Source organism: Ambystoma mexicanum, chromosome 2p (assembly GCF_040938575.1).
Source record: "Ambystoma mexicanum isolate Mex_15411 chromosome 2p, UKY_AmexF1_1, whole genome shotgun sequence".
In the NCBI taxonomy this organism is placed as follows: domain Eukaryota; kingdom Metazoa; phylum Chordata; class Amphibia; order Caudata; family Ambystomatidae; genus Ambystoma; species Ambystoma mexicanum.
Window position 1 is genome coordinate 363,058,202 of NC_090923.1, and position 21,228 is coordinate 363,079,429.

Sequence of the window (21,228 nt, forward strand, 5' to 3'; positions counted from 1 at the left end):
TCCCTTTTTAGTTTTGTCTGTCAGCTAGCGCTAGAGCGGCACCTATAAGCAGGAACTATTGGATTAAAGTACAGCTGGGGAATAATGGCAAATGAGGAGGGACACAAGGCCTAATAACCAAACACCTAACGATTATTTACCCACCCATTGACTGCCCACGTACAAGCTAATCCCTAAGGCCATTCCCCCCCACTTCCTGTCCCAGCTCACCCAAAAATGTTGGGAATCAGGGGCGATCCTCCCAGGGCCCAAAGAAGTTCCGAATGTGGTAGAGGCCTAAGAGTGTGTTGTAGATGCTTGGGGAGGTTGTAGGGAGGAGAGGGGTGTTGATAGAAGTTGCATTATGGGTAGGTTATTATGTGATTGGGTGTAGATTGTACTAGAAATGAAACGCCATCTTAGAAAATAGCAGCCATTTTGAAATCAAGGACTGGCGCTGCGCTTCAGCCAGGACAGTAAGTCCGGGCTTAGAACATAGCGATGCATGTGTGAATGCAGGGTTGGTATACAACCTGGGCAGCAGTGAGAAAGGCCAAACCCGCAGAGATTTATAAACCTCTCAGTGTCTCCTAATATTAGCACTTGTAACCCCTAAGGAATGCGCCCTGCAAGGTGAGGGGACCGAGAACTCCCTGTGAACAGTTATCCCACGAGAAGGAGGGCACAAGCCTCCGACCTACATTAGTCCAAACCCTAAGTTATAGTGCCTAGATGCCCTGTCACAAGACCCCAGCATTCCACGGAATCAGCCAGCCCCAGACCACCGACCATAAAACAGACTGCCTTCACCATCAGGTCATGTGATTTGTGCTGCGAGGTGCCAGGGGGAAAAGTAACAACCTAAAACCAGTGTGGGAAGATTTGGGAAGGCGCTGATGCATCTGCGATTTAGCTGGGGTTTGCAAGTAAGCATGACCTTGAAAATAGTATCTGCGCCCATCTCTGTAGTATCTGGTGCACATTGGGACACAGATAGGAATGCTATGATTTGTGATTACAATTGGCAAGTAGGAGCCTTGCGTCTGATGGCGTGCAAAGAAGGACCCCATATGGAAGACAGACAGGAGAAGCTAGTACCAATGGCCTGGCAATCCTTATGGAGCAGGCGGTACATGTATAGGGTCGCACCAACCAGCCAATCTGGATCTGTAACCTATGTAAAGTACATCACTCAGGACGCTGTGTGAGCCATTATATTTGTTGCTTATGCTCTTTTCGTCAAAGCGCTCCGTGGCAGCAGAATTCTTTGCTGGCACGCTGTTAGGTAAGATTTTCATATCAATGATAAATCTTTATGATCTGTGTCAACCCCAGAACTTTTTGCTGGACTGGTAGATCTTTTTTCCTTATACCTCTGTGAGTGGGAATCCTTTCCCACACTCCAGAATCTTTTACTCTTTTTATGGGTGTAATTTTAAAGACTCTCCATAGTATCTTTTAAAAGTTATCCCCTTTGACAACTTCCTGGCAAAAAAGTGCCTATTGTTGCTGGGTATCCCTGTTCTCATTTTAAATGTTACATTGACAAACTTACCTCTAATGACTGGTGGCAGTGAACCTTTTTCTTAATTTCGTGCACCCTTAACGTGGGCTGTTTCCACACTCATTTTAACAAAATGGCCCCTGTTTTCCTTTTTCACCATTTTAGCATCTTTTGTCCATTCTTCTTCCTTCTCCTAACATCCAGGGTGGGAAACTCCTTTGTGTGATTTTTATCTTCGGGAGGAATCCTGTGGATTCCCTGGCCAGGCTCTAGAAGGTCTGTGAAGGCAGGAAGAAAGGGAGGAGTCCAAAACTCTGTAGCCCTTTGTCTTCCAGCCTGACTGCAATAATCTAGTTCAAACTGGAAGGCTGGCTGTCCTGAAAGGACTGCCGACCCCCCAAGTTTGAATGTTGCATGACTGTTCGATTGGATGGGTTCCAAAGTGCAATCCTGGAAGCTGAAGAGGTAGTCGGCCACTGGAACCAAAACCAAAGAAGAAGATGAAGAAACCACAGCTGAGACGATTTCCAGCGACCAGTGAGCCTGCTGTTTAACTAGAGCCTGCTGTAGCCCTTCCTTCGAAAGGACCTGGGAGTCCCGAACACGACAACTCCTACCCAAAGGCTGGTAAGATCCATTAACCCAAGAAGACCTGCACTTTTGGCCATCCCACGTTGTGCTGTGACATTGAAGGGCTGCAATTCCCCAATACCCTGGGACCTCGAGCCCATTGTGCAGTGCACGGTTTTCTGAATTCTGAATCTTGCTGAAACTCGGTGGGATTTCTGCTGGATCTCCAGAGACATGATTCAGGTCTGAAACATCCCCTCACTTGAGTGCTGGACCTTCCAAATGATGAGGATCCTACCAGCGATATTCTGTCTTCTGTGTTCCTAAAAAGGTGCCAAATCCACAGAGCTGCATCCAGCTGTGAGGAAACACTTGCCTGGAGCCTTCTCCTGTGATCCCTGTTACACAAGTTCTTCCAGAGTCCCGTCTTCCATCTTCTTGTCAAAGGAATCCATTGACCAGGTTTTTGGCTGCCGATCTTGAAGTCTTCCTGCTGCAACTCCGCTACTGTTTTGGCCGGTGTATTTTACCTACCTTAAGCCTTTGTGATTTCTGTATAGCTTTGGGCTGTTTTCTGTGACTGGGAGGCCACTCATCCAGTTCGCCCAGGCCCACGGTGGAATCCTCATAGGTGTCTTCTCTGAAGTCCCTGGACCCTCAGCTAACTTTAAAGTGAAATACTTACTTGTTTGAACAGTCTTCCTCTGGAACTCCGACTTTGCCTGCAACTGAACCCTATCTCACCCTGCCTACAGCGGGCACTTAGACCACTAGGGTCTCTCTATTGCCTCTGAGTGAACTCATGCTATAGAATAAGGGAATGACTGGATAAGAAAAGGGTTCTGCCTTGAAAAGAATAACAAGTGTTCAACAGTTACTTACTTGTAAAGGAGGTTAGCTGGTAACTGTAATTCTGAGAGTGAACAGTTACAAAAGTTCTTACTTACCTTGAATGTGTGTTGCGCTATTCTGAAAAGTATATATATAAGGTTACATTACTCACCTGTGAATTGGTTGTGCCTTTTCCCCTAAAGTAATGCTGCTTGTTTCACTTTACTATTACTGTTAGGATAAATGTATGAGTGTCCCCAATTGGGTCTTGCTTCCGCTGACTTGCTGTTAGCCTGTCCAGAATAAGTCTGCCTAAGGTTATACTTACCTCTTAAAATTGATGATTGCTCCTTTAAAACGTATATATGTTTTACTTCCCTTGTGTTGTCTGTGTGCCATCTTAAATGAGTAATTACTTACCTCAATCTGTGTTGCACTGATCATATAATAGTATATTACAACATTAGGTTTTACCTGCCTAGAATAGCTGTGTGCCATTCCTGAAAAGTGTTCCTTTAGGTGTAGCTGTCCTTGGGTTGCCTGGAGCATCCACAATTAGTTTAAAGAGCTAGTTCTTGCTTATCTTAGACTGTGTTCCACTGAGCTGAAAACCAACTGTTATTGCATATTACACCAAAAAGGTGTTACTTCCCTAGTATAACTGCTTGTTATCACAAAAGTAGTAGAGGTATATACTGTTCCTTGAATCTGTGTTCAACTGTTCAGAAAAGTATATTTGCAAGTTGATTTACTATGTGATTTCCTTGTTGAATGTCACTGCATAACTGACAGAGTCTACTACCCTTGTGTTACTGAAAGTAATCAGAAAGTAATCTATGGTCTTACCCACCTAGAAATACTGTTAGGTGTTCTAAACAAGGTATGTGCTTTGATCTGTTTATTTAAATCATAGTGTTGTGTTTTTATAAAGTGTTTATATGCTTTTATTTTATTGCTTACTTACCCAAGAAGCTCTTGGGCCACTTGTATATAACATTAACCCTTTATTTTTTTACAATACATGGCGTGTCAGTGTTTCTTTGGACTGTATTTATAATACAGTTTCTTTGTACTGATTCTACAGCTCTCTCTCCCTCCTAAGATAAGGCTGGCTGCTCTGTCTACACTACCGTGAACTCGGGTGGTACATCCTTGTATTAAGAGTGGAGTTTTGTACTGTCTCAGTTGAATGGTTTTACTAAGCCCTTAGTTGGACTTCAGAAAAACTGTTCTAACAAGCCTTTGTCTTTTTAATGGACATAAACCTTGTTCTCCTTGCAAGAGGTGAGTTGGGCCTTTTTCCCTAGTGGGTTGTATTTATTCGGGTGTGACCATTGAGGGGCTTCTCTACATTTTTGGTGACCCGACATGATACCAGATTTTCCGCAAAGACGGAGGCTTCCAGGCTGCACATCTGGAGGGGCCGCGGCCACCTGCAGTGACCAGTCCGAAGCGCGCAACCCGTATTGGTGTACAGGGTCAGTTTTCACAGAATTCCTGTCTGCTCTTTGGAGCAGGGCGCGGCTCCTAGGAAGGTACAGGCCATTGTTGGGACCCCATGATGGATGAGCTTGGGTGAACACGTAAATGTAAGTAAACCTCTTGCAGGCGACAACAACGGGGGCTGATGTTAAAAGGAAAGTCGGATAACCGGGATAACAGTGTGTCCGTTTGTGTGGAAGACGAGGGGGGAAAAAGTGTATGGTACATTGTTGTGCATTCAAGTTGGATAGTGTGTAATGACTATGTGGCAGTTTATTATTTATTATTATTATTAATAATAATAATAATAATAATAATAATAGTGTATGAGAAGAGAAACAGAGAAGTGGGATCCTTTCCGAGCTAGGGAAGACGGTGGTGCCATATTTTTATATGTGAAAAGAGGATATAAAAGTAGGGGCTCTGTATAGTTGGAGAGCTCAGATTCATGTGCCCAATACGTCCTGGGTGGGGAAGTGAGATGAAGTAGTGGTTGTTATTTAGTTTATTAAATCTTATTGTGTAGCAGGTGGAGGCTAGGGGAGGGCCTGTGGAAGAAGTGCTGTGTTTGTTGGGTGTGAGGAATAAGAGGGAGTGTGTGTGGAGTGAGTAAGGGAAAGGGGAGCGCGGGTAGAGGGCGACCAGGATAATGAGCGAAGGACTGGTAGGAACACCCATGATAAGTTGTATCTTCTTTTATATGGTCTGACATTCTTTGGTTATAATGATCACCAACATGGGGTAATGACTCAGTTGGAGTATATGTGCAGTGCATTGCTGTTGTATAGAGACAAAATTTAGCAATACCACAGCAGTGGGTAGCATAGACAAAAAGAGGAATGTTCCGCACATAGCCAGAGCAGGGTACGAATAATCGGGGAATATTGGAACACATGTACACATTTTTAGCTGCTAAATACAAGGGTAAACATCTTCATAGTAGGAAAGAGATTTTAGAGTTGTGGACAATGGTAGAGGACATTGAGGATAATGAGTGCAAGCCCCAAAGTGACCGCAGCCCAGTCCCTGATGTAGTTAAAACAGTAGCACCTAAAAGGACACATTCACCCCCTCCCTAAGAGGGGCTGTACCCGCTCACCTCCCTTCCCGCCACAGGATATACTAACACAACCTATGTGCCCTCGTCTGCCACAGTACCGCCCCATACCAAATGAACAGGAACACTCCCAGAACCACACATTAGAAATCTCAAAAGAAGTTAGAAAAAGCTTAACAGGCCACACAAGCAGAATTGACATGGTTGAGGGCCCTCCTTGAAAGAAGGGGGTAAATCGGGGTGTGGGCTACGCGAGTGGAGGTCTTCAGATATTTTATTTAGACTGGACAGCATTGCAATAAAGGATGTACATATTGAAAAGGGGAAGAGTGACAAGCGAGGGGCGGAGAGTGTAGGTTATGGGACAGTGAGGTTGGACTGAGGCACAAACAGAGAATTGCAGGAAGGGGAGTTGGACACCAGGGATGAATCGGAGGATGAAGAGGAGGCATCCGTAGTTACCCCACCGTTAGAGAGCTTGTGGGGCTCATGGTTGAAGAGCACATTTGAGCGTACAGCAGTGGCCAGGAAAATGGAAAGTGACGGCGAGAAGACAAGCCAGGGAATGGGCACACAGTTGCCATTACTGCATAAAGGCCCCGGGAGTGCACGGTATGCACCCTGGGCTCAATAGATAAGAACAACCTGATTTAAGTGCTCCCACCCCTCACATTCCCGTGGCTGGGAAATGGATATATGCCTTTGAAAAGAAATCTTGCGGTGGGAGACATAAAAACCTTGCTTGTAGCAATCGTGGGAGATCAGACTGGAGATGTTTGGGTGAAGGCCAGTTATCCCAGAGTAGAAATAGATGATGATACGCATGATGGATCACCTTTTAACAATATTAAAACACAAGTGTGGGATGAATTGCGACGGGCGTACCCTGACACGCCAAACCTACAGTCCTTAATGCAGTACACAATGGGGGCTCAGTACATTTTAAAAGTGCAGGAGATGTGGAGGGCCGAGACAGGAGAACAGTGGGACCGATCAGTTCCAATTTTTTATTTCGTTATTTAAAGGGGACTCCACAAGGAAGTGCAGAAAGCCCTGGATAAGATTGCAGGCGTAGAAGGGTGGGACGAAATACAGACTAGAATTATTCATCAATGTAAACCAATAAGAGAGAGAAATTGAAACAGCACAAAGGCGTCAGGCTGAGGAAGTGAAAATGGTACAGAAAAAGCTAGCAAAAATAGCAGTTGAAGGGGCAGTTGCAGCAGCGATACAAACAGTGCCAGCAGAGCAGGCGGCAGTGCGAACGGCTGTAAGAATAGCAGCATTTTGGCTGGCGGAGTACAAGGGCAATGGAACAATGGATCGCAGTCGCAGTATTCTGAGTGGTATCAAAGAGGTCAGCAGCAAGGGGGAGGAGGGTTTCAAGGGGGCAGAGTGGGGAGAGGGCGAGCTGGTCCGGTCCAGTGCTGGGGATGTGTGAAGTGGGCACATTTTGCGAGGGAATGTTAAAGCAGAATGGAGACAGGATACAATCCATAAACCCCTGCTGGCCCAGCACAACAACAGCAGATCTTCCCTACACTCCTGATATCCACATCCATACCTTACGAGATACACCAAGCACACACAAAGTTACTGCTGTGGCCCCCAAAAGCACAGTTGCCTTTCCCATCCAAGTGCAAGCAACACCTCAGAACCAATCATATAGGGGAACCATGCCCACAAATAATGCTGTCCCAAATGGGACTGTGGCACCATATCGGGGGGTGAGTGTCACGGGAGGGAACTCTTTCACGTTCCCGGATACCAATACATATCCTGATTAGGACAGCACACAGAAAGCCCTCACATGCCAAGTCCTGTACATGACTACCAACCCTAATGAGGAACTGTTGGTGGCTGCTGAGATGGGTAATAAGCAATTCATCTTTATGGTCAACACAGGTGCCACTAAATCATGCATCAGTGAGGGAAAATTCCTACTATCATGGGAAACTTTCAACAAACAAGGCTTCTCTGGGGCTGTCACAACAATTCCGTACACAGAAGAAGTAACTATTAAGATAGGAGGTAAAATGGTGAGTGCACCCTTAATGTATTCAGAGACCTCCCCAGTGACTTTGTTAGGGCACAATCTCTTAAGTAAATTGAACATGACCTGCTCCTTCATAGACTAAGGAATAGTATGTGCCATCTCAGGAATGTGTGCCATGAGGCCGATGGTGATAATACAGGTCAAGTGGTGGTCCGTGGCATTCCATTTGACCCTGATAAGTTTGTGCATAGGATCACGGTTTTACTTGATGCAGTGCCCCAGATTGGTGAGGCATGGTGGTGGATACCATTGGACTTCATCTGTATGCCCGTTGTGAACCCAGAGCTTGTGGCAGTGACAATACATTCACTAGATTTGCAAGGTTTGGTGGTGTTGGTCAAAACGATTGTTGTGTTGTGGTTGTGACAGATTCCGATGGGTGTGAGTGGTGCTCTGTGTTGTGTATTGAGCTGACAGTACCCCTAAAGGAAATAACATATACAGAATTGTTTGAGGACCGGGTTGATGATGGAGAAATAGTGTTGGCTATCTGTATCCCCTGCAAGATTAGGGTGCATTATATTAGAGTGCAATGTTCTTTGCTGACTCTTGTCACCCCGCCCTCATTCACTGATGAAGATCTAGAGCAGGTCCCAGAGAGGTTATGGACAACGAGTGCCCAAGATGTAGGGCTTTTACAGGGAGTGGCACCCATACGAATCACACTCAAACTAGTGCTGTATTGCCCCAGGCAAAACAATATCCACGGTCCAAAGAAGCAGTGGAGGGAATACGAGACACCATCCCCACACTCCTAATTCAGGGGATTATTGTGCCTTCCACCTCCCCATGTAACACAGCTTTATATCTGATAAGAAAGGCAAAAGGGGGGAGTTGGATAATGATCCAGAATCTCCGCCCCCTAAATGATATTGTTCAGGAAGAATTTCCTGTAGTTTCCAATCCTGCAACCTTTTTGTGCAGCATCCCCAAACAAGCAACACAGTTCCCTTTGGTGATTTTGAAGAATGGCTTAGAATGCGGTTCGAGCACATAAGATTACCATAAGGATACTGTGAATCCCCCAGTATCTTTAATAGAATCCTGCATGCTGATTTAGGAAACATCCAAGTGCGTAGTACTATCATTCAATATGTGGATGATCAGCTAGTGTGCAGTGACAATGAAAAACAGTGACAAAATGACTGTGTCATTTCTTGCCGCTGTTAGCATATAAAGGGTACAAAGTAGACAAAACAAAGCTACAGTACTGTCTCCAAGCTTGGGCTGTGTAATTCCTTGGGCTGTGTAATTATTGCAGGGTGTAGATTCCAGATTACGCGGCATACACTAGGCCCTTGATGCAGGGCCTCAAAGAAGCTCAAAAGACAGACAAAAAGATAATGGGGATAGAGGACATGCGTATAAGCTTTAACAAACAAAAAAAGGTCATCTCCACTGCTCCAGTGCTAGCAACCCCTGACTACACTCAAGAGTTCCATTTGTTTTCCCATTCTAATGGTCAAATGATGACTGCAGTGCTCATGCAGAAATACACGATGGGCCACAAGCCATTGGCCTATTACAGTGGAGTGTTGGATTCAGTGATCCAGGACCAGTTCCCTTGCGAACAGGCGCTTGCTGTCGCTGCATTTGCAATTGAGAAAAGCTCCACAATTGTCATCGGGTGTTCTGTAACACTGTACATGGAGCATGCTATATTTGTCAACCTTGAGCAATCTAAATCAACTCTGATCACGCAGAGGGCATCCCCCTACGAGGTCATTTTGTCCCGCCCACACATCCACATGCGATGAGAGACAGTCAACCCTGCCACTTTTCTAACAGAACTGTGTACTGATGAAGACCTTGCAATTCATAACTGTGTGACATTTGAGGGGGAGGAAGAGGACCTAGCAAAAACAAAGGACAGCCCGCTCAAGGGGGAGGTCCTTTTTGTTTACGGGTCAGTAATTATTAAACAGGGGACTGGCCGAAGGCATACTGGTGCAGCAGTTGTCTGCTTGGTGGATGGAGAACATGAGGCGATTGTGCAAAAAAGACTACTTATGCATTATTCAGCTCAATAAGAACTCGTAACTCTTAATTAATTGCTTCTAGTGTCCCAGGGGTGCCGCGTCACTGTTTACTCTGACTCAGCCCATGTCACCACAACAATGCATTCAGGTCTGGCACAATGGAAGAGGAGAGGGTTTAGGAGGTCTGACGTGTCCCCAGTACAGCATGCAGCATTATTGGACAAACTGATCGAAGCCCTTTCCCAGCCCTCCATGACGGTGGTGGTGAAATGCACCACCCATACCAATGACATGGACAAGGTTTCACTCAGTAATGCTTCTGGGGACACGGAGGCCCAACAAGCAGCAAACCTCCCTGTGCCCAGTACTTCCGAATATCCCGTTGTAGCATAGGGACGAGTGCAGTTGACAGCACCGTAAAACTCATTACTGATTGCTCAAATTATTGAATTGCAGGGCCATACCCCATAGTAGGAGAAGCAAAAAAGGGGATGTAAGCAGTCCCCTACAGACTTATTATGGTGGAAGAAAACAACAGGCAACATGGTCATGCCGCATGAGCTGTTGCTGGTCACTTCTGACCAGCTGCACTACCCATCTCACGTGTTGAAACATTGTATTGCCTCACATTTACAAGAGGACTGGTTTGTCCCCAATCTGCAGGAGGTACTAACTAAAATGGTGATTAATTGCACTACATGTCAATCTTTAAGTGCTGTCCACACCTTGAGAACTATCGGAGGTATCCTGCCCCGCCCGACTGGGTCATTCCGTGAGTTGCACATCAACTGCGCGGATGTGGGGGAAAGATGTAATCGGTGGCGTTACATTACTGGGCATCAAGCATCAGATGTGCACAATTTACCACCCCCAGGCCAATGAGATTGTGGAATGGATCAATGGTTTATTAAAATGTAAACTTTCAAAACTGTGCACCACATTAAAGAAGAACTGGGTGCACTGCTTACCCTGGCATTATTTGGGATGCGCATGCAGTCCTGTAAGGATCATCATTTATCGCCTCATGGGGTTGTAATAGGATGGCGAATGCACACACCCCTATTTCCCATCAGGAAAACTTCATATGCTCACATGGCTGCGTCCGTTCTGGGGGATCAGTTCAGGGATTAACTTTCTGCCTTAACAAAAGCAATAAAATGTATTTCTCAACAGATAGCACCATCATGATCTGAAGATGCAACCAGCGCTGCATCAGATTCACCGATCTGAAAATACAACCAGCGCTGCATCAGATTCACCAATGTCACCTCCTCTTCAGCTCTTCCCATGCAACCTAATATTTGTCAAAAATTTCCGCCAGTGAAGTGAGCCTAAATATAACAGCTCGTTTACGGTCATCTATGCTACTAATTTGCGGTAAAGGTTCTGGAGCTGCAGTATTGCACCCCCCGCACAGGTTGAATAAAATTTGAAAGTGTAACAACTGTGCTGTGAAATGTTCTATTGGTTCAATTGATGTACTTTGAGCACATACAGATCTGTTGATTTAATTGAGGCTTATGAGCGTGTATATATCACTCTATTCTTCAACAAAGCAGCATTTCTATAGTACCATTTTAAATGTTTTCTACAACGTGTCTACCTCCACAAAATATTAACACTGCTACGTACAAAATGTACTTTCGTTTTAACTTCTCTTTTAACTTCTAACTCCTCCTGTACTTCTGCACCTTTCTCCTTTTTCTCTTCTAACGTGTCAGAATAGAAATGCCTAAAAATGCATTCAGAGGATGCTCATATCCTCAGTCTTATGAATATTCTGCAGTAACAATGTTTTCCTCCACCTATACTTGTGTTATGCATCGTGTAGCTGGAGGAGAATTCAACGTACACATTTCTTTTAGAACTCATGATTAGTTCTGATGAGGATGTGGTTCTAAATAAACAGAATGTTCTGCGTCTTGTTCACGAAGTTACATGCCTTCGGCTCCTTACCTCGAAGGACATAGAGCGGGTATTTACTGTGGACAATCTGAGAACAGACATTGTGCAACATACTATTCCCTCTTCCCTCTGAAGTTGTAGCAAAAATGTTGCTTGCTGAAGTTAGACCCACTGAGGTTAATGGGCTACAACCCTCTACCGTGTAGTATTAATGAAACTACAAAAAGGGAAGGTCGAACAGGATGGGACATGTGGTGTGGGAAAGAGAACTTTGAAAAATAGCTTGTAAAAATGTCCTGCACAAAATCTTACTGTACAAATAGTTAATCTTCGCAAACAAAATCGTACTGAAGGTTTAGACGACTGACTATGGTTACCCGGAAGACTATCAAACAATTTTAGAAAGCTTGGTGATTGAGGCATGGGTCTTTAGCCCCCTTCTTAACTTAAGTGACCTAAAAGTGCTGATTTGGAACTCGAGGGGGCACAGCAGTTTTATGAACAATGATAATGCTAAGAAAATCTTTGCACTGAATAGCATCATATTATTACAGGAGACCTGGCTTACCACGCAAGTATATGTAGATAGATTTAGCATAATACAGCAAATGGCGTCTTGAACTAGGCGACGCTGTGCTGCTTACAGTCTCATAATAATGATTAAAAATACAGTGCTAATTAACTAATAGCTACGTAATATCTAATACAACATATGACCTATTAGCCGTGAAACTTACATTAAAGGACACTGTGGAATGTAACACACTATTCATAGTGAATATATACTTGAAACGCTCGATTTCTGAACTAGACACTTTTTCCCCATTATATCAGATCTATGTGAAACTATTATGGTTTATATGCAGGACCAGGATATATTAATGGTAGGGGCCATGACTCAAATCCGTGACCTAAAAACCCAGGGTAGGATACAAGCAGTAAAGAATCGGAAAAAATGGAAGGACTTCTTTAAAGTGTGGAATTTCAGAATGGTGAATGGTAATATTAGCAGAGATGTCCAGGGAAAGTCAACATGGTTCCGGAGCAAACAAATATAATTCATGTATAGATTATCTAACGACTTACCTATTTGATTGTTGCCTAACCTTTGCAGTGACAGATGAATCTTCCAGTGATCATTACATTTTAACGGCTACCTTTGACATTGGGATAAAGACACCATATATAGGCCATCGGGTAGATCGCACAGGACATATCAAGGGGCATCGCGTGGTTAAGAAATTAGACAATACAAGAAAATGTAATTACCAAGCACCTCTCCTGAAAATACTATTTTAGAGTAAAAAGTCTTAATGTTCATGCTTTTAAATTTGTGCAATTTCCTACAAGCAAGAGATCAGTTGAGTAATAGCTATGATAAAAGAAAAGGGCAGCAGAGACAAGTATTAGATGGGAAAAACCAACTTAAAAAGCAAGCTTTAAGAAATACCCTAAGACTTCTGAAATTCTCTGATTCTACTCATGAAGATTATTCCCCTAAAGTTAGAAAAGCCAGACAGGCTTATAAAAAATTGGTTACAGTCTTATAAATATGTCCACCACCATAGTTAGGGTGAATGTATGCTGAAGATAATCAGCACCAAAAACTTGTGAAACCTATCGTCTTTGATTAATGACCTAACCAAATCACAAGAGATTCTTCAAAGTAACACGGGTTACGAGGATGTTTGAGGAAAATATATAATTAATGTGTACACATTGCCAATGCACGGACCCATCTTAGAAGCTCATAATTGTGAGTGATCATTTGATTTTGATGTATCAGATGAACAGCCATTGATTAAAAAAAAGCCTCAAGCTCTGTCGCTCCCAGACCAAATGGTTTAAGTAATGCCATTTTGAAGAGCGATATGGCACTTTGAGCAAGTATATAGTAGATACTCTTTAAGAACATATTGGCCACAAAAATATTACCTAGTATATGAAGGTAAGCCATAATGATTCCCACATTCAAATAGGGAGATAGATTGGATTGCATAAATGATTGGCCTATTGCCCCGTGGTATCAGTCAATTACTGAGCAGACAAAAATACCCATGGTAGGAACACCCATGATAAGTTGTATCTTCTTTTATATGGTCTGACATTCTTTGGTTATAATGATCACCAACATGGGGTAATGACTCAGTTGGAGTATATGTGCAGTGCATTGCTGTTGTATAGAGACAAAATTTAGCAATACCACAGCAGTGGGTAGCATAGACAAAAAGAGGAATGTTCCGCACATAGCCAGAGCAGGGTACGAATAATCGGGGAATATTGGAACACATGTACACATTTTTAGCTGCTAAATACAAGGGTAAACATCTTCATAGTAGGAAAGAGATTTTAGAGTTGTGGACAATGGTAGAGGACATTGAGGATAATGAGTGCAAGCCCCAAAGTGACCGCAGCCCAGTCCCTGATGTAGTTAAAACAGTAGCACCTAAAAGGACACATTCACCCCCTCCCTAAGAGGGGCTGTACCCGCTCACCTCCCTTCCCGCCACAGGATATACTAACACAACCTATGTGCCCTCGTCTGCCACAGTACCGCCCCATACCAAATGAACAGGAACACTCCCAGAACCACACATTAGAAATCTCAAAAGAAGTTAGAAAAAGCTTAACAGGCCACACAAGCAGAATTGACATGGTTGAGGGCCCTCCTTGAAAGAAGGGGGTAAATCGGGGTGTGGGCTACGCGAGTGGAGGTCTTCAGATATTTTATTTAGACTGGACAGCATTGCAATAAAGGATGTACATATTGAAAAGGGGAAGAGTGACAAGCGAGGGGCGGAGAGTGTAGGTTATGGGACAGTGAGGTTGGACTGAGGCACAAACAGAGAATTGCAGGAAGGGGAGTTGGACACCAGGGATGAATCGGAGGATGAAGAGGAGGCATCCGTAGTTACCCCACCGTTAGAGAGCTTGTGGGGCTCATGGTTGAAGAGCACATTTGAGCGTACAGCAGTGGCCAGGAAAATGGAAAGTGACGGCGAGAAGACAAGCCAGGGAATGGGCACACAGTTGCCATTACTGCATAAAGGCCCCGGGAGTGCACGGTATGCACCCTGGGCTCAATAGATAAGAACAACCTGATTTAAGTGCTCCCACCCCTCACATTCCCGTGGCTGGGAAATGGATATATGCCTTTGAAAAGAAATCTTGCGGTGGGAGACATAAAAACCTTGCTTGTAGCAATCGTGGGAGATCAGACTGGAGATGTTTGGGTGAAGGCCAGTTATCCCAGAGTAGAAATAGATGATGATACGCATGATGGATCACCTTTTAACAATATTAAAACACAAGTGTGGGATGAATTGCGACGGGCGTACCCTGACACGCCAAACCTACAGTCCTTAATGCAGTACACAATGGGGGCTCAGTACATTTTAAAAGTGCAGGAGATGTGGAGGGCCGAGACAGGAGAACAGTGGGACCGATCAGTTCCAATTTTTTATTTCGTTATTTAAAGGGGACTCCACAAGGAAGTGCAGAAAGCCCTGGATAAGATTGCAGGCGTAGAAGGGTGGGACGAAATACAGACTAGAATTATTCATCAATGTAAACCAATAAGAGAGAGAAATTGAAACAGCACAAAGGCGTCAGGCTGAGGAAGTGAAAATGGTACAGAAAAAGCTAGCAAAAATAGCAGTTGAAGGGGCAGTTGCAGCAGCGATACAAACAGTGCCAGCAGAGCAGGCGGCAGTGCGAACGGCTGTAAGAATAGCAGCATTTTGGCTGGCGGAGTACAAGGGCAATGAAACAATGGATCGCAGTCGCAGTATTCTGAGTGGTATCAAAGAGGTCAGCAGCAAGGGGGAGGAGGGTTTCAAGGGGGCAGAGTGGGGAGAGGGCGAGCTGGTCCGGTCCAGTGCTGGGGATGTGTGAAGTGGGCACATTTTGCGAGGGAATGTTAAAGCAGAATGGAGACAGGATACAATCCATAAACCCCTGCTGGCCCAGCACAACAACAGCAGATCTTCCCTACACTCCTGATATCCACATCCATACCTTACGAGATACACCAAGCACACACAAAGTTACTGCTGTGGCCCCCAAAAGCACAGTTGCCTTTCCCATCCAAGTGCAAGCAACACCTCAGAACCAATCATATAGGGGAACCATGCCCACAAATAATGCTGTCCCAAATGGGACTGTGGCACCATATCGGGGGGTGAGTGTCACGGGAGGGAACTCTTTCACGTTCCCGGATACCAATACATATCCTGATTAGGACAGCACACAGAAAGCCCTCACGTGCCAAGTCCTGTACATGACTACCAACCCTAATGAGGAACTGTTGGTGGCTGCTGAGATGGGTAATAAGCAATTCATCTTTATGGTCAACACAGGTGCCACTAAATCATGCATCAGTGAGGGAAAATTCCTACTATCATGGGAAACTTTCAACAAACAAGGCTTCTCTGGGGCTGTCACAACAATTCCGTACACAGAAGAAGTAACTATTAAGATAGGAGGTAAAATGGTGAGTGCACCCTTAATGTATTCAGAGACCTCCCCAGTGACTTTGTTAGGGCACAATCTCTTAAGTAAATTGAACATGACCTGCTCCTTCATAGACTAAGGAATAGTATGTGCCATCTCAGGAATGTGTGCCATGAGGCCGATGGTGATAATACAGGTCAAGTGGTGGTCCGTGGCATTCCATTTGACCCTGATAAGTTTGTGCATAGGATCACGGTTTTACTTGATGCAGTGCCCCAGATTGGTGAGGCATGGTGGTGGATACCATTGGACTTCATCTGTATGCCCGTTGTGAACCCAGAGCTTGTGGCAGTGACAATACATTCACTAGATTTGCAAGGTTTGGTGGTGTTGGTCAAAACGATTGTTGTGTTGTGGTTGTGACAGATTCCGATGGGTGTGAGTGGTGCTCTGTGTTGTGTATTGAGCTGACAGTACCCCTAAAGGAAATAACATATACAGAATTGTTTGAGGACCGGGTTGATGATGGAGAAATAGTGTTGGCTATCTGTATCCCCTGCAAGATTAGGGTGCATTATATTAGAGTGCAATGTTCTTTGCTGACTCTTGTCACCCCGCCCTCATTCACTGATGAAGATCTAGAGCAGGTCCCAGAGAGGTTATGGACAACGAGTGCCCAAGATGTAGGGCTTTTACAGGGAGTGGCACCCATACGAATCACACTCAAACTAGTGCTGTATTGCCCCAGGCAAAACAATATCCACGGTCCAAAGAAGCAGTGGAGGGAATACGAGACACCATCCCCACACTCCTAATTCAGGGGATTATTGTGCCTTCCACCTCCCCATGTAACACAGCTTTATATCTGATAAGAAAGGCAAAAGGGGGGAGTTGGATAATGATCCAGAATCTCCGCCCCCTAAATGATATTGTTCAGGAAGAATTTCCTGTAGTTTCCAATCCTGCAACCTTTTTGTGCAGCATCCCCAAACAAGCAACACAGTTCCCTTTGGTGATTTTGAAGAATGGCTTAGAATGCGGTTCGAGCACATAAGATTACCATAAGGATACTGTGAATCCCCCAGTATCTTTAATAGAATCCTGCATGCTGATTTAGGAAACATCCAAGTGCGTAGTACTATCATTCAATATGTGGATGATCAGCTAGTGTGCAGTGACAATGAAAAACAGTGACAAAATGACTGTGTCATTTCTTGCCGCTGTTAGCATATAAAGGGTACAAAGTAGACAAAACAAAGCTACAGTACTGTCTCCAAGCTTGGGCTGTGTAATTCCTTGGGCTGTGTAATTATTGCAGGGTGTAGATTCCAGATTACGCGGCATACACTAGGCCCTTGATGCAGGGCCTCAAAGAAGCTCAAAAGACAGACAAAAAGATAATGGGGATAGAGGACATGCGTATAAGCTTTAACAAACAAAAAAAGGTCATCTCCACTGCTCCAGTGCTAGCAACCCCTGACTACACTCAAGAGTTCCATTTGTTTTCCCATTCTAATGGTCAAATGATGACTGCAGTGCTCATGCAGAAATACACGATGGGCCACAAGCCATTGGCCTATTACAGTGGAGTGTTGGATTCAGTGATCCAGGACCAGTTCCCTTGCGAACAGGCGCTTGCTGTCGCTGCATTTGCAATTGAGAAAAGCTCCACAATTGTCATCGGGTGTTCTGTAACACTGTACATGGAGCATGCTATATTTGTCAACCTTGAGCAATCTAAATCAACTCTGATCACGCAGAGGGCATCCCCCTACGAGGTCATTTTGTCCCGCCCACACATCCACATGCGATGAGAGACAGTCAACCCTGCCACTTTTCTAACAGAACTGTGTACTGATGAAGACCTTGCAATTCATAACTGTGTGACATTTGAGGGGGAGGAAGAGGACCTAGCAAAAACAAAGGACAGCCCGCTCAAGGGGGAGGTCCTTTTTGTTTACGGGTCAGTAATTATTAAACAGGGGACTGGCCGAAGGCATACTGGTGCAGCAGTTGTCTGCTTGGTGGATGGAGAACATGAGGCGATTGTGCAAAAAAGACTACTTATGCATTATTCAGCTCAATAAGAACTCGTAACTCTTAATTAATTGCTTCTAGTGTCCCAGGGGTGCCGCGTCACTGTTTACTCTGACTCAGCCCATGTCACCACAACAATGCATTCAGGTCTGGCACAATGGAAGAGGAGAGGGTTTAGGAGGTCTGACGTGTCCCCAGTACAGCATGCAGCATTATTGGACAAACTGATCGAAGCCCTTTCCCAGCCCTCCATGACGGTGGTGGTGAAATGCACCACCCATACCAATGACATGGACAAGGTTTCACTCAGTAATGCTTCTGGGGACACGGAGGCCCAACAAGCAGCAAACCTCCCTGTGCCCAGTACTTCCGAATATCCCGTTGTAGCATAGGGACGAGGGCAGTTGACAGCACCGTAAAACTCATTACTGATTGCTCAAATTATTGAATTGCAGGGCCATACCCCATAGTAGGAGAAGCAAAAAAGGGGATGTAAGCAGTCCCCTACAGACTTATTATGGTGGCAGAAAACAACAGGCAACATGGTCATGCCGCATGAGCTGTTGCTGGTCACTTCTGACCAGCTGCACTACCCATCTCACGTGTTGAAACATTGTATTGCCTCACATTTACAAGAGGACTGGTTTGTCCCCAATCTGCAGGAGGTACTAACTAAAATGGTGATTAATTGCACTACATGTCAATCTTTAAGTGCTGTCCACACCTTGAGAACTATCGGAGGTATCCTGCCCCGCCCGACTGGGTCATTCCGTGAGTTGCACATCAACTGCGCGGATGTGGGGGAAAGATGTAATCGGTGGCGTTACATTACTGGGCATCAAGCATCAGATGTGCACAATTTACCACCCCCAGGCCAATGAGATTGTGGAATGGATCAATGGTTTATTAAAATGTAAACTTTCAAAACTGTGCACCACATTAAAGAAGAACTGGGTGCACTGCTTACCCTGGCATTATTTAGGATGCGCATGCAGTCCTGTAAGGATCATCATTTATCGCCTCATGGGGTTGTAATAGGATGGCGAATGCACACACCCCTATTTCCCATCAGGAAAACTTCATATGCTCACATGGCTGCGTCCGTTCTGGGGGATCAGTTCAGGGATTAACTTTCTGCCTTAACAAAAGCAATAAAATGTATTTCTCAACAGATAGCACCATCATGATCTGAAGATGCAACCAGCGCTGCATCAGATTCACCGATCTGAAAATACAACCAGCGCTGCATCAGATTCACCAATGTCACCTCCTCTTCAGCTCTTCCCATGCAACCTAATATTTGTCAAAAATTTCCGCCAGTGAAGTGAGCCTAAATATAACAGCTCGTTTACGGTCATCTATGCTACTAATTTGCGGTAAAGGTTCTGGAGCTGCAGTATTGCACCCCCCGCACAGGTTGAATAAAATTTGAAAGTGTAACAACTGTGCTGTGAAATGTTCTATTGGTTCAATTGATGTACTTTGAGCACATACAGATCTGTTGATTTAATTGAGGCTTATGAGCGTGTATATATCACTCTATTCTTCAACAAAGCAGCATTTCTATAGTACCATTTTAAATGTTTTCTACAACGTGTCTACCTCCACAAAATATTAACACTGCTACGTACAAAATGTACTTTCGTTTTAACTTCTCTTTTAACTTCTAACTCCTCCTGTACTTCTGCACCTTTCTCCTTTTTCTCTTCTAACGTGTCAGAATAGAAATGCCTAAAAATGCATTCAGAGGATGCTCATATCCTCAGTCTTATGAATATTCTGCAGTAACAATGTTTTCCTCCACCTATACTTGTGTTATGCATCGTGTAGCTGGAGGAGAATTCAACGTACACATTTCTTTTAGAACTCATGATTAGTTCTGATGAGGATGTGGTTCTAAATAAACAGAATGTTCTGCGTCTTGTTCACGAAGTTACATGCCTTCGGCTCCTTACCTCGAAGGACATAGAGCGGGTATTTACTGTGGACAATCTGAGAACAGACATTGTGCAACATACTATTCCCTCTTCCCTCTGAAGTTGTAGCAAAAATGTTGCTTGCTGAAGTTAGACCCACTGAGGTTAATGGGCTACAACCCTCTACCGTGTAGTATTAATGAAACTACAAAAAGGGAAGGTCGAACAGGATGGGACATGTGGTGTGGGAAAGAGAACTTTGAAAAATAGCTTGTAAAAATGTCCTGCACAAAATCTTACTGTACAAATAGTTAATCTTCGCAAACAAAATCGTACTGAAGGTTTAGACGACTGACTATGGTTACCCGGAAGACTATCAAACAATTTTAGAAAGCTTGGTGATTGAGGCATGGGTCTTTAGCCCCCTTCTTAACTTAAGTGACCTAAAAGTGCTGATTTGGAACTCGAGGGGGCACAGCAGTTTTATGAACAATGATAATGCTAAGAAAATCTTTGCACTGAATAGCATCATATTATTACAGGAGACCTGGCTTACCACGCAAGTATATGTAGATAGATTTAGCATAATACAGCAAATGGCGTCTTGAACTAGGCGACGCTGTGCTGCTTACAGTCTCATAATAATGATTAAAAATACAGTGCTAATTAACTAATAGCTACGTAATATCTAATACAACATATGACCTATTAGCCGTGAAACTTACATTAAAGGACACTGTGGAATGTAACACACTATTCATAGTGAATATATACTTGAAACGCTCGATTTCTGAACTAGACACTTTTTCCCCATTATATCAGATCTATGTGAAACTATTATGGTTTATATGCAGGACCAGGATATATTAATGGTAGGGGCCATGACTCAAATCCGTGACCTAAAAACCCAGGGTAGGATACAAGCAGTAAAGAATCGGAAAAAATGGAAGGACTTCTTTAAAGTGTGGAATTTCAGAATGGTGAATGGTAATATTAGCAGAGATGTCCAGGGAAAGTCAACATGGTTCCGGAGCAAACAAATATAATTCATGTATAGATTATCTAACGACTTACCTATTTGATTGTTGCCTAACCTTTGCCGTGACAGATGAATCTTCCAGTGATCATTACATTTTAACGGCTACCTTTGACATTGGGATAAAGACACCATATATAGGCCATCGGGTAGATCGCACAGGACATATCAAGGGGCATCGCGTGGTTAAGAAATTAGACAATACAAGAAAATGTAATTACCAAGCACCTCTCCTGAAAATACTATTTTAGAGTAAAAAGTCTTAATGTTCATGCTTTTAAATTTGTGCAATTTCCTACAAGCAAGAGATCAGTTGAGTAATAGCTATGATAAAAGAAAAGGGCAGCAGAGACAACTATTAGATGGGAAAAACCAACTTAAAAAGCAAGCTTTAAGAAATACCCTAAGACTTCTGAAATTCTCT

At 44.0% G+C, this 21,228-nt stretch overlaps 1 protein-coding gene across 1 annotated transcript in view; it reads left to right on the forward strand.

Moving 5' to 3' along the window:
- The window catches only part of ADAMTS9 (ADAM metallopeptidase with thrombospondin type 1 motif 9), a 1,221,593-nt gene that overhangs the window by 1,082,569 nt on the left and 117,796 nt on the right, over nt 1-21,228 (forward strand). The window lies entirely within an intron of this gene.